The sequence below is a fragment of the Giraffa tippelskirchi genome, chromosome 1 (genome assembly GCF_054371585.1).
Source record: "Giraffa tippelskirchi isolate mGirTip1 chromosome 1, T2T-mGirTip1v1.2.pri, whole genome shotgun sequence".
In the NCBI taxonomy this organism is placed as follows: domain Eukaryota; kingdom Metazoa; phylum Chordata; class Mammalia; order Artiodactyla; family Giraffidae; genus Giraffa; species Giraffa tippelskirchi.
The window spans coordinates 28,881,406-28,896,267 of NC_137275.1; the positions used below are offsets into that span (position 1 = coordinate 28,881,406).

The 14,862-nt window shown below is 41.4% G+C and overlaps 1 long non-coding RNA gene across 1 annotated transcript in view; it reads right to left on the bottom strand.

Annotated features, from left to right (window-relative positions):
* Positions 1-14,372, bottom strand: part of LOC145544355 (uncharacterized) — a 128,789-nt gene extending 114,417 nt beyond the window's left edge. Inside the window, exons 1-2 of the long non-coding RNA XR_014081355.1 lie at positions 13,276-14,372; positions 2,634-2,789 (exon numbers count right to left, since the gene is read on the bottom strand). This is a non-coding gene — a long non-coding RNA (uncharacterized LOC145544355). The remainder of the gene's footprint in view (positions 1-2,633; positions 2,790-13,275) is intronic.
* Between the last annotated feature and the right edge of the window lie 490 nt (positions 14,373-14,862).

Genomic DNA, 14,862 nt, shown 5'->3' on the forward strand with positions numbered 1-14,862 from the left:
CATTATTCAAGAACAAACAAGAACTTCTCTCCAGTGTTCAAATTTCAAATTCTTTATATCAAATCAAACAATCCTAAAGGAAATCAACCCTGCATATTCACTGGAAGGATTGATACTGAAGCTGAAGCTCCAATACTTTGGCTACATGACGTGAAGAGCCGACTCATTGGAAAAGACCCTGATGCTGAGAAAGATTGATGGCAGGAGAAGAAGAGGGTGACAGAGGATTAGATGGTTGGATGGCATCATCGACTCAATGGATATGAATTTGAGCAAATTCTGGGAGATAGTGAAGGACAGGGAAACCTAATGAGCTGTAGTCTATGGGGTCTCAAAGAATTGGACAGGACTGAGTGACTGAACAACAACAAAATAGATACCTTGATTAACCCAAACTGGGACACATGTTCACTTGTGGATGAATATCTGAGGCAAAGGGACAGAACTCAGGGATGGGTCGTGTCTCGTCCACATTTTGTCTGAGTGTTGCTATACCAGTCCTACCAGAGTCATGTCAGGTAAGGGATAAGAGGTGTGGTATGCTGCCCCCAGCTCCAGCCCACTGGAAATGACTAAATATATATCTCCTCTCAAATCCAGACAGGTAGCTTAAAATCAGCCATGGTGGAAATAGCTGTACAACAGAAATAAGCATACACTGCAAACCAGGACTTTTTTGATTTCCTGAGGGCAGGTTGTTAAATATTTACCAGAAATTCTTGGACTGGAGCTTTTTGCCACAGGGCTGTGGTGAGGGAGACAGAGTGCTAGATAGAGACGTCAGTATGCTGGTCCCAGACCCACTTGTTCTCTACGAGTGCAACTAATAAGTAGTATTCATAAAACCAGCAGATGCATTAACATTTACAATGATTCTTCATGAACAGAATGCTGATTAAATAGGTCTTTTAAAACTTCCACCTGTTTTCAAACCATTCAAAGAAAAGTTTTGGAACTGTTTTTTTAATAGCATCTACTCACCTCACCAGTGTTCAAATAGAGGAAAATAAGATCAGCATGATCCAAGAAGAGAAAAATACCATCTACATTCTGATAATTCTGTAAAGACGTAACCTGTAGATCATAGTATTTCACTTGAAAGAAATTTCGTATCAGCCTTTCCTCAGATCTTTTAGGGAAAAATAGCCCTGTTGTTGAGTCTGTCTTTGCAAAGGAAAATATTGTGTCTTGATGCATATCACCCGCTGTGCTATCTACATACCAGTCTCTGGTGTCATCTTATTGCAAGAGTGAAACTTTCCAAGAGCCAACTTTTATCACTCTCTCTCTCTATGCTGATTTTTCCCTAAGATTTGTTAGAATCTGCTCGTAAAATGTCTCATGATCTTGAGCTAGGCTGCCTATTTACCTACTCAGATACCGCACAGGGCCTCCTGGTTTTGCTTCAAATATTTTTTTTCCAGAAAGAAACTTCCATTTTGCCAAATTTAGATGTAACTGCATTCACTGAGCAACTATGGGATAACTTAACACAGTAACACAACTAGCACTTTTTGAATATTTACTAGTTTGCTAGGCACTGTTTTCAGTGCCTACTAAACACTACTTTCATCGTTTTATTTGATCCACACAACAGCCCTATGAGAGAGGAAATGTTATCCTCATTTAACATACAAGGACAGGAGATAGAAAGAAGATAAATAATTCTCTAAGGTCATATAACAATTGAACAGCATTGCCAGGAATGAGATGCCTGTGTGATACCAAAATCCACTCAACTCCTGAGTATACTGGTCATGCCATGCACTGCGGGGCTTATGTACTCTTTCCCATTCGGTTCCAAGTGTGACCTGGGTTTTGTTATTCTCCTTTGTAAAGGATAACAACATGGCTCAAAGAGTTTAAGAAATGTGTCTAAATTTCCAAAGCCATAGGTAATAACTGTACAAGATGGATCTCAAATCCATATGTAACTCCTTGCCCAGGTTTTTTTTTTCCTACTATAATTCACCTTTCAGAAGAGGCAAACCATCTGAGTATGTTCTAAGTTTAGCTATTTAAAAAGTTTTAAGGGAACAGCTTTTGAGATGATGGATATATACTGGTGTTTAGCTATAAAAAACATGGCATTTATTTGGAGTCTTAATTCTATTACACTTTGAGGTAACAACAGAGAGTGAGGACTACGTGAATCATCAATCCCGGCAATTTTGTGGGAAGGAGATGTCAGGGAGGAATCCATGCTCCAGAAGAAGTAGAAATGTATTATATCAATGTCAGCCAGTAGAAATAGAAAGAGCCGAACTACTAAATCCAGGAGGCACTGTGCCAGTCAGAAAGAACTTGAGGAGACAGAGAAAACAGGCAGAATCATTTGTATTCTTGAATCACAATAGTTAGAGTAGCCCAGAAAAGAGCAAATTGAGCTCAGCAAAGCTCCACCGCACAAATTCAACTCCCAGTCAGTCCAGCCTTGCACCAACTCCTTGTGGCCACGGCTTCCTCGTGAGAAAACCACATGCAAGTGAAGTCAACAGTGGCTAGGGGGCAGAGTTAAAGATGTTTATTACCTCAATTTTGAAGTGTCTGGGAAGGATTTAGGGGGATGGTTTGCAACACAGAACGAGAGTGATTATCACGAAGTGAAAGAATATGACAAATAGAAGCGTTACCTAGAGCCTGTGCAGTGACAAGAGGCAACCCAGATCCTCTGAGTTCTGCCACTTGCTGCTTCTCAAGTTGACTCCAACAGGGGTACATCTGAATAACAAGTCATGTGTGTGTCCTCATTGCCTTGTCACATGATCATTGTTTCTTGGAAGGAAACCCTGGAATTCAGAAAAAAATGGGCAGGGATGAAGAACTGGGAAATTATGCCTTATTTCTCTTAGCAGAATCAACATCACAAAGATAGCAGTTCTCAAGCTGCTGAAAAAAGCAAACACAGTGCCCTCATTTAAGGCAAGGAATACACAGGAAGCCAAGAACTTGGCCAGTTTAAACCACCTCAGAATCTTGAAATTACAGAGGGAAACTTTAAGAGAAATTGCAAGTAAAACAAAGGTAACTGATAAGTAAGCAGGGTCCCTGAACATAGATTGGAAGGAGTTAGACTATCAGAATTCTATTCAGTAGGAACAGAATTCTACTTAGAATTCTAACAAATCAAAGAAAAAGTATGATAGTTTGGAGGTTGGAGAGGTGAGCAGGTTCAGCTAAGGGGTGTTGTAGGAGGTGTCTGGGGAGGTGGGCAAAGAGGAAAGAAATCTCTGGTCATGGCAACAGGCTCAGAAAATTTCAAGATCTATATTTAGATACCCATGCACAGTGGCAGATTTGTGGACTAAGAAATCTGGAACTTGTGTTTGCTTTTTGGACTAATCAAAGAAAAAAAAATGGGATGCTTTCCTAAACTCCTCCAGGGTAGATGAAGTGGTATTATCACTACTTAGAACTCAGGTAGTAGCTCTTCCCACACTCAGATCAGATCTTCTTCCCTCATGAGACAGCCAACCCCTCACTGACAGAGAGGTCTACAGTATTTGCCTTCTGTATACATATATACATATACATACATATATACACAAAGGAATACTACTCGGCCAAAAAAAAAAAAAAAGGAATGAAATTTTGCCAGTTTCAACAACATGGATGGGCATAGAGGGTATCATGCTAAAAGTGAAACAAGTCAGAGAAAACAAATACTGCATGATTTTACTTTATGTGGAATCAAAAAATAAATGAATAAGAATAGCAAAACAGTCATAGATACAAAGGACAAACAGGTGGTTGCCAGCAGGGAGAGGGTTGGGAAGGAAAGAAATGTGTGAGGGAGATAAAGAGATACATACAAACTTCCAGTTGCAAAATAAATGAATCATGGTGGTGATTAGCTTGAAATGTATGGAAATAACAAATCACTGCATTAACAGGAACTAACCTACTGTTGTAGGTCAATTATACTTTAGAAACAACAAAGTTATAGAAGAAATCAGATTTACGGTTACTGGACATGGGGGTAGGGAAAAATGTCATCAGATGAAGGCAGTCAAAACATACAGACTTTTAGTTATAAGTAAGTGCTAAGGATGTAACGTACAATATGAAAAATATAATTAATGCTTTTCGGTTCAGTTCAGTTGCTCAATTGTGTCCGACTTTGTGACCCCATGAACCACAGCACACCAGGCCTCCCTGTCCATCACCAACTCCTGGAGTTTACCCAAACTCATCCATCGAGTGGGTGATACCACCAACCATCTCATCCTCTGTCGTCCCCTTCTCCTCCTGCCCTCAATCTTTCCCAGCATTAGGGTCTTTTCAAATGAGTCAGCTCTTCGCATCAGGTGGCCAAGGTATTGAAGTTTCAGCTTCAACATCATTCCTACCAATGAACACCCAGGACTGATCTCCTTTAGGATGGACTAGTTGGATCTCCTTGCAGTCCAAGGGACTCTCAAGAGTCCCACACTCTCAGCACCACAGTTCAAAAGCATCAATTCTGCGGCGTTCAGCTTTCTTTATAGTCCAAATCTCACATCATGACCACTGGAAAAAGCATAGCCTTGACTAGACGGACCTTTGTTGACAAGTAGCGTCTCTGCTTTTTAATATGCTGTCTAGGTTGGTCATAACTTTCCTTCCAAGGAGTAAGCGTCTTTTAATTTCGTGGCTGCAGTCACCACCTGCAGTGATTTTGGAGCCCCCCAAAATAAAGTCTGACACTGTTTCCACTGTTTCCCCATCTATTTGCCATGAAGTGATAGGACCGGGTGACATGATCTTAGTTTTCTGAATTTTGAGCTTTAAGCCAACTTTTTCACTCTCCGTTTTCACTTTCATCAAGAGGCTCTTTAGTTCTTCTTCACTTTCTGCCATAAGGGTGGTGTCATCTGCACATCTGAGGTTATTGATATTTCTCCCAGCAATCTTGATCCAGCTCATGCTTCACCCAGCCTGGCATTTTGCATGATGTACTCTGCATATAAGTTAAATGAGCAGGGTGACAATATACAGCCTTGACGTACTCCTTGTCCTATTTGGAACCAGTCTGTTGTTCCATGTCTAGTTCTAACTGTTGTTTCCTGACCTGCATACAGGTTTCTCAAGAGACACATCAGATGGTCTGGTATTCCCATCTCTTTCAGAATTTTCCACAGTTTATTGTGATCCACACAGTCAAAGGCTTTGGCATAGTCAATAAAGCAGAAATAGATGTTTTTCTGGAACTCTCTTGCTTTTTCAATGATCCAGCAGATGTTGGCAATTTGATCTCTGGTTCCTCTGCCTTTTCTAAAACCAGCTTGAACATCTGGAAGTTCACAGTTCACATATTGCTGAAGCCTGGCTTGGAGAATTTTGAGCATTACTTTACTAGCGCGTGAAATGAGTGCAATTGTGCGGTAGTTTGAGCATTCTTTGGCATTGCCTTTCTTTGGGATTGGAATGAAAACTGACCTTTTCTGGTCCTGCGGGCACTGCTGAGTTTTCCAAATTTGCTGACATATTGAGTGCAGCACTTTCACAGTATCATCTTTTAGGATTTGAAATAGCTCAACTGGAATTCCATCACCTCCACTAGCTTTGTTCATAGTGATGCTTCCTAAGGCCCACTTGACTTCACATTCCAGGATGTCTGGCTCTAGGTGAGTGATCACACCATCGTGATTATCTGGGTCATGAAGATTTTTTTTTGTACAGTTCTGTGTAGCCTTGCCACCTCTTCTTAATATCTTCTGCTTCTGTTAGGTCCATACCATTTCTGTCCTTTATTGAGCCCATCTTTGCATGAAATGTTCCCTTGACATCTCTAATTTTCCTGAAGAGATCTCTAGTCTTTCCCATTCTGTTGTTTTCCTCTATTTCTTTGCATTGACCACTGAGGAAGGCTTTCTTATCTCTCCTTGCTATTCTTTGGAACTCTGCATTCAAATGGGTATATCTTTCCTTTACTCCTTTGCTTTTCACTTCTCTTCTTTTCTCAGCTATTTGTAAGGCCTCCTCAGACAGCCATTGCTTTTTTGCATTTCTTTTTCTTGGGGATGGTCTTGATCCCTTTCTCCTATACAATATCAGGAACCTCCGTCCATAGTTCATCAGGCACTCTGTCTATCAGATCTAGTCCCTTAAATCTATTTGTCACTTCTGCTGTATAGTCATAGGGATTTGATTTAGGTCATACTTGAATGGGCTAGTGGTTTCCACACTTTCTTCAATTTCAGTCTGAATTTGGCAATAAGGAGTTCATGATCTGAGCCAGAGTCAGCTGCCGGTCTTGTTTTTGCTGACTGTATAGAGCTTCTCCATCTTTGGCTGCAAAGAATATCATCAATCTGATTTCGGTGTTGACCATCTGATGATGTCCATGTGTAGAGTCTTCTCTTGTGTTGTTGAAAGAGCACATCATAAAAATTAAGAGAGTAAATCCTGGGCTTTTCAGGTTGTGCTGGTGGTAAAGAACCACCTGCCAATTCAGGAGACCCAAGAGATGCATGCTCGATGCCTAGATGGGTAAGATGCCCTGGAGACAGAAATGACAATGCACTCCAGTATTCTTGCCTGGGAAATCCTACAGGCAGAGGAGCCTGGCAGGCTACAGTTTATGAGGCTCCAGAAAGTCGGACACAACTGAGCAACTAAGCACACACAGACACACACAGACACACAGACATATACATACATATGCATGTGTGTATATATATATATATATGTGTGTGTGTGTGTGTGCATGTGTGTGCTTAGTTGCTCATATATATTACACACACATGTACCACATCTTCTTTATCCATTCACCTATTGATAGGCACTGAGATTGCTTCTACTCCTTGACTATTGTAAATAATCCTTCAGTGTACATAGATGTATATATCTTTTCAAATTAGAGGGTTTTTTCCAGATAAATACCCAGAAGTGGAATTCATGGATCAAATGGTAACTTAATTTTTTGAGGAATCTCAATACTGTTTTCCATAATGGCTGCCCCAGTTTACATTCCCACCACCAGGGCACAAGAGTTCCCTTTTCTTCATACCCTTGCCCACACGTTGTTTGTCTTTTTATTAATAGCCATTCTGACACGTGTGAGGTGATAACTTATTGTTTTGGTTTGCATTTGCCTGGTGATTAGCAACGTTGACCATCTGCATGTCTTCTTTGGAAAATATCTATTCAGATTCTGTGCTCATTTTTAAAATTGGGTTGTTTGGGTTTTTATGATGTTCAGTTTTATGAGTTCATTTATTTTAGATATTAACTCCTTAACAAATATATTGTTTGCAAATATCTTCTCTTATTCAGTAGTGGCCTATTCCTGTTGTTTATAGTTTCCTTCACTGTACAAAAAGTTTTTGAGTTTGAGGCAGTCTTGTTTTTGTTTATTCTTGCATTTCCTTGATTCTTATAAGTATTCTCCTCTGCCTTCTGGTATTTAATGTTGCTATGACAAAATCTGAGATCAGCCTTATATTTGTTTCCTAGTGATTCTTCTGAGTGATTTAATGCTTTGTTTGTTTGTTTTCCTCCCAGGCTACTTCCATCAGAGTCCAATTAGAAAAACAGAAAATCCTTTAGATGTTTCAAGCAACACTTGCAAAAGTGTTGGCAGAACTGTACAAGGAAAAGGAATTAGATGATGCTATCCAGAGATCAGGAACTGTAGGTAGCAGCAACGACCTGCAGGAACCCACAAAACTCTCCTTGCCATGGAAACTGCTGGAACTGCTGCTCTGCATTGATCGGACAACCAGGAGCCAGCACTCACTGTTGTTGCTACTGAAGCCCTGGGTCCCTGGCAGAACTGGTGCTTCTTCTACTTGCTTCCAGCCTCCTAATCTCACAACCGGCTCCCACTGGCAGACTCTAACTGAAACATCTGGCAAAAAGAGCCTGGAAATGTGGCATACTCCCCACCAGCAATACACAAGAGAATAGTGTCTGAATAACAGACTATTTCTGGCATGTTTCCCAAAGGAAAAAGGGAAAATAATCAAAGGACTTTCCTTTGAAGCCAACTTTACTATATATTCCAGCACTGGCTATTTTGAGTCAATTTCCATGGTTCAAGATGTAGTCTTCCAATATATAGATTCAGGTTTTAGCTCAAGGAAGTGTTCCTGGTTGCATTTGTGAATATTTGTTCCAGTCCATCATTTTTATTTTATTTGGGAGGGGCTTTTCAATGGTATATACCTTGGATTGCTATTTCTCCTCCATGGGAGATCAGTTGTGTCCAGCTCTCTGTGACGTCATGGACTGTAGCCCACCAGGCTCCTCTGTCCGTGGGACTCTCCAGGCAAGAACACTGGAGGGGGTTGCCTTTTCCTTCTCCAGGGGATCTTCCCAATCCAGGGATCAAACCGGTGTCTGCTGCACTGTTGAGCCACCATTGTCTACAGTTTGTTCTCCATTCACCTGTGATTTGTTCCCAACTTCCTTTTATTGCATTTTATTGCATTTTTCTCTATTTTCATTGTTTTCTGCAGTGTCCACTCTGCCTTGGATTCTTAAATGTATTTTAATTTCTATAAATTATTTCTTATTTTTTCCAGTTCACATTATATCTTTTCATTTTTCATCAGCACTTTTTCTCTGAGCTTTTCCATTTTTTTCTTTGTGGTTTTCCACTAAAGTAAAACATTTAAAATTTTCATCTGCAACATAACATTTTTTATGGTTAGTGTTCTGTTAATAAGAATTTACTACTACTTTCTCTACTTTCCTTTATTAGCGTTTCTTAGCATCTAAATTTTTTTTTTTTTAATAACGGCTTTATTGAGATCATCTAAATTTTACCAGTTCCTTTTTATTACTTGTCATGAATGCCTTGGATTTTGCAAGACCAGCTGTCTTCAGTGGTCTCCAAGCCAAGGATACATCTTGTTGTTTTATTAAAAGTCTCTCCCATTTTTCAGCTACAGAAACAAACTGCTTCCAGCAAATATGGCTTGTCTGAGTAATTCCTCTGTAAACGCAGTATCCTCTGCTTCTTGGAACCAAATCAGCTCCAAGGTAATTCTATCAACATAGGTCGCACAATGCCCACCTCTGTGGTCACCAAAAATGTAAGCCCAGGATGACTTTCTTTATGAACGGCTACCACTGGTCCTCCCACTGTTAATATTTTTCTCAATTGTTTCTGATCTATACTTCTTTTCAAAGGGATGACTACTCAGTCTTAAAGGCCTATTGAAACTCTTTTACATTAACTGAATATCATGCTTGTTTATTTTCACCATAAATGGTATTTTCATAGGTTCCCCCTACCCAGAGGGTTTGATCCTTATTTTTCAGTACTTTGTAGGAGGCTCTTGGCCTGTAACCCACAGGCCTGCAAGCCTTGTAGTTGCCCAATCTTAAAATTCAGGAGCCTGGGAACATGACAGAGATGAAGGTTTATTGGGCATGTGATCACACACATCTGAGCGAAAGGTGCTGGAGCAACACCCCACTGTGTATGGCAGACAGCTGGCAGGACATGACAGCCATCTGCACTCCTGGGGAAGAAGGCCATCACTTATAGGCAGAATTGATGTCAGGTTGGCTCATCAGTTACCAGGGAAACCAGCACTAGGGCTCCTCCCTCACAGTCCCACCTCCTCCCTCTGCCCCGTTTAACAACCATCACAGCTGCAGATATTTTCCTTCAATCAACTAGCAGGTGGAGATGTTCTGGCCAAATGATTAGAACAATCACTAATTGGAGCAGGGGGGAACACATTCACGTGGTAAGGTGTAGGTATAGCAGGGACTGGTGAGCAGGGGATGTACAGAGAGCACAAACACAGCCATCTTGAGTGGCCTGACCACACACTCCACCCCGACACGTCCTGCATGACCTTTATAATCTTGGACCGCCCCTCTTGGGTGATATCCCTGCGTTCAGGTATGCAGAGGTTCACTGCAACCAAATACCACAAATGCAATACAGACACCAGCAGCTAAAGAACATCATGAGTCCAAGAGGTGGGCAATCTTGGGAGCCAGGCATTTATCAGGTCCATTTTTCATGGAAGTCCAGAGGACGACGACATTGGCATAGCACCGTAGACCCAGACTAATTTCAGACTAATTTCTCAGTGAGCTACCACCGTTGTTGCCAGTCCACAAAGATCCCTCCACTCTAACTGGTACAAAATGTTTAACAGGCACAATAAGGGAAGATCATTACACAAATTACAAGCAGTGACAGCATTCTGAGATAATAGCACCCCTGCTTGTGGTTTTTGCCCTGGCCTGCCATATCATATTGCCTGTCCACTCTCAGTCCTCAGAGCCATGCTAAATTCTGGACAGGCAGTGTAATAAACCACGGGGTTAACGTTAACAGTGCCTTTCTCCAATGGGGGCCCAGATTAATTACCTTAGTAGTCTTAGATTTCATCTGTCTTCTTCCTGGCCCCACCTGAGTCTCTAATTCTACTGAGGAATTCCCTGCCAGTCCCAGGGCCATTTTATAACATGTTTCTCTAGGGATCATGTTACAGGGCAAAAGATTGCCCTGATAGTTGGCAGTGGTCCTGGTGATTAACAGTTGGTGTTGACTAGTTAGTTGCCTCTGGCTTAACATAGCCTAGGTACTGGGACAATTGCTCCTGAGATGTTCAATTCTCACGGCTTGAGTTAGCCTTCTGGACCATATGTTGAGAGAGTGAATTTCCAGTATCAATTGTTAAGTAGTCCATTCTTCTTTCAATTAGCCCAGGAGCAGTAGAGCTGCAGGGCAGGCAGAAATGTCAGTGTACGTTATTTTTTATTGGCCCATTCCTGAACTTCATGGCTGGTAAAGTGGGTTCCTTGGTCACTAGCAATGTCTATGGGGGTCCCTGTGTCATCCACAGCTGTTCTAGTCCTCAAGTAGTGTTTTTTGCATTGCTCAGCAACTCAGGTAAGCCTTTTGTAATACCTTACACCTGTCATAACACATTGTAGACTGTACACAGCTGTCCCATCACCCTATATCATTGCTCTGTCCCCTTCCATAGCTAGGACTAGAAGACCCAAGAGTACTCTTTACTATTTTGCCATTGCCACAGGTCCCAGAAATACCCTTTCAGGTAACTAGCCATGTGTAATCCACAAACTGTCACTTAGTTAATATCCCTAAAGTCCATGTCTATAATTATTTAGGGGTGGTGAGTCTGTGTTCGTGCTCTGCCACGCACGTTGTACACTTTGCAAACTCATGGACTGTAGCACATTAGGCTCCCCTGTCCATGGAGTTTTCCAGGCAAGAATACTGAGGTGAGTAGCCATTTCCTTCTCTAGGGGATCTTCTTGAACCCAGGGATTGAACCGCAGTCTCTTAGGTCTCCTGCATTGCAGACAGATGCTCTTACCCTTTATCCACTGGGGAAGCTGCTTTTCTTACCCAGCCAGATAACACCCAAGTACTTAATAGATAACCCAGATCCTTGTATTTTGTCTGCCTTCTCCGTGCAGTCAGATGAGTCACGAGTGCCAGGCTGCTACTTCACTAGAAAGAGACTGAGGTTTTCAGGTCCCACAGCTAAAGGACAGGCAACTCTCTGTTTCTTGTTCTTATTTCCCAGATATCTCAGCGCTCTCAGGAGCTTCCTTAGCGTATCGGCTAACTGTTGGGCTGCACCCCACAGACCTGCAAGCCTTTTAGTTACCCAGCCCCAAGACCAAAGAATGAGCCAGAAATAGAGACAGAGATATCAATTGGAAAGGGGATCTTACAACTCTGAAGCGAAAGTTCCTAGAGCGACACCCTCCACTGTGTACAGCAAGCAAGCGTGGCAGCCATCTTTGCTCCTTGAGGGAGAAGGAGGCGCTATTTAGAGGGGCAATTGATATCGGGTTGGCTCACCAGTTACCAGGGAAACCAGTAGCTGGGGTATGTTCCGCACAGCCCCTCAGGCTAACGACCAAGAGAGAGCAACTGTTTCCCTTTAATTAATTAGCAGGTGGAACTGTTCTGGCCTAAGGACTGGAACAATCGCTAGCAAGGGGAAGGGCAAGCAGGGACTGGCCAACCAGGGCAGGCGCAGAGAGCATGAGAACAGCCTTCTTGAGTGGGGAGAAAATGATGATTTATGCAGCCATGTTCATATATGAAAAATCCTTGTGCTGTTAACCCATAGACACAATTACAGAGAAAAATCTTACATATTTATGGCCTGATTGCTATGATGCAAGGCAAAACATATTCGGTATGAAATAAATGATACCAAAAATAAAAGTAATATCAAGAATGACACCAGGAAATTTTTGTAAAGGAGGAGGCAGCATTTGATGTGGGTCTTTGTTGAAAGGATAGTAGACGGGAAGGATTCCGAGGCAGAAGGAATGACTCCAAGCCACTGCTTGGGGAACTGTGAGGCTAGCACATCAGAGAAGTACATGTATGCAGGTGAGTAGAGGGAGATACTATTCACAGAAGCAGTTTATAAATCCCAGGACTATTCGAGTTTTAAAGAGGATTACTAACCCTGGAAAGTTAGATGGTGACACATCTGGATTGAAGAGATATTTTAAAGCAGCAGAACCCTCACATCCTACCACATAGATAAATATCTTTTTTGACTAACTCTAAGATATCTGTTCACCCTTGAATCATATTTAAGCACAAGTTTCTGATTGAAGCCAAAGAGCATCACTAAGTAGTGGATAAATGTAATGAAAGCAACTGTGAATCTAACGTGGACATCCTTTTAATTTATTTCCCTTCAGACTGAGGGTAAGGACGGTAGCTACTTTATTCAATCTTATGTATTAAGCATGTGCCACAATACCTTGTAGGAGGCATTTGATACATAAAGGCTGAATACATTGTAAATAAATAAATTCCCTAAGTGTAGCTTCTTAAGAGTTCCAGTTCTTTCTCATACTGTTTTATCATTTGCAGTTTTTCCTGTGATATATTAAAATGTAAACCAAATTGAAAGATTTTAAACTTGGAATTTAAAAATGATAACTTTTCCCCATCTCTCAAAATAATTGAAGTTAGTGTGGTGACTTAAATGGCAAGATAATCCAAAAAGAGGGGATATATGTATACATATAGCTGATCTGCTTTGCTGTAGAGCAGAAACTAATACTACATTATAGAGCAATTATACCTCAATAATATTTTTTTAATCTGAAAAAAAAATTGGAGTCAGAATCACAAAGTAAGGACTCAGATATCAGTGCTATAGGTAGTTATGCTAAAGAAATTTATATACTCTCTTAAAACACTTCTGTTTAACCTTCAGAATGAAGGATTTTCATTTGTGAACACTGCACATGTGAACAGATGTGCTCTAGAAAAACAAAAATTGATCAATATTGGCCGGGGAACAAAGAGATTCAGACCTGAATGATTTCCACATGTGGCCACTGCCTATCAATCACAGGCGACAGCACCAACTGCTCTGCTGTGACCGAGGCAAGCTGCACTGATTTCCGTTAGACATGCTTCCGCCAAAAGAGATTAATTCTTCGTCATCAGAATCTGATTTGGGCTCAAGCTTTGCAGGCTAATTTTCAGCCTATGGGAATAAAGTCATGGTAATTTTCTGATCATTTAATGGAAAAGAAACGGACAAAGATAAAAGAAGAACAACCACACCAAGAGGCTACCAGAGGCAAATATTTCCTGCTTCTCTGGCCTTTACTTGTAAAGGTATAATTCCTTTAATAATTAGGAGTGGTATTGTTTTTAGGGTGCCTAATTTACTATCAGGAAAAATGCCACTAAAACAAGGTGAATTAAGCCTTTGCTTTCCATCAGAGTTGCTCTAGTTCCCTATGATTTGAAGCAGTGTTCTTGGGCTGTATTTTACTTCAAAAGAAAGTGTGCTTTAGAGCAAACAGTAAACAGAAAGGAATATTCTAGTGGAAACTTGATTTTTAAGGAAGTATTAACTGGTGACTTTTCTTCACTTTACTTCTTACATTGAGACAGCTGTGCTCAACTCCATAACCAATTTGGCTGGAACACATGTATTTATTAAATCCTTGCATGCTTCCTGGAGGCATTTTGTAAAATAATGAATAGATTTTGGTTCTTGGTGCTATGTCATGTTGCTACCATCCATTCCTGATTTGATGCAATGGGGACACTTCACTTCTGTGGTATTCTTCCCCCAAACTCATAATACCAACTTAATCACAAGAAAATATCAGACAAACCCAAATTGGAACCTATTTTATGAAACACCTGACCCTTTCTTTTTAAAATTTTCAGAGTCGTGAAAAATATGGAAACACTGATGAACTACTACAGACTGGGGCAGGCTAAGGAGACATGACAACAAAATGCAATGTTGGGTTCTGAACTGGATCCTGAAATAGAAAAGGACATTGGTGGAAAGATTGGTATAATATCAATAATGTCTGTTGTTTACCTAATAGTATTGTACCAGTGTTAATTTCTTAGTTTTTATAAATGGACGACCATGGTCACGTAAAATGTTACGATTAGGGATCTATAAATCTAAGATTATTTAAAGTGAAAGTGTTAGTCGCTCAGTTGTGTCCAACTCCCTGGGACCCCATGGACTGCCAGTCTGCTCGGTCCATGGGGATTCTCCAGACAAAAATACTGAGCGGGTTGCCATTTCCTTCTCCAGGAGATCTTCCCAACCCAGGGATCCAATGCAGATCTCCTGCATTACAGGCAGAGTCTTGACCATCTGAGCCACAAAGGAAGACATTAAGCAGCCTGCTCAGCCTCTCCTGCCGGCAGCTTGCCCTCTGAAATCACCCAGACTTGCATCAAGGGCCTGGCGGGAGGGAGGTTCATCCTTCCTGTCGCCGACCTCAGCAGGGAGGGGGATGCAAAGCCCCTAAGGGAGGCCCCAGCCACCAGCCCCTGTGAATTCACAGGGCACCACCACATTGGCCCGCCAAGGGGCGCAGCAACTCCCGCCTAAGGGAGCGTCCATTCGGAGTGTTTTT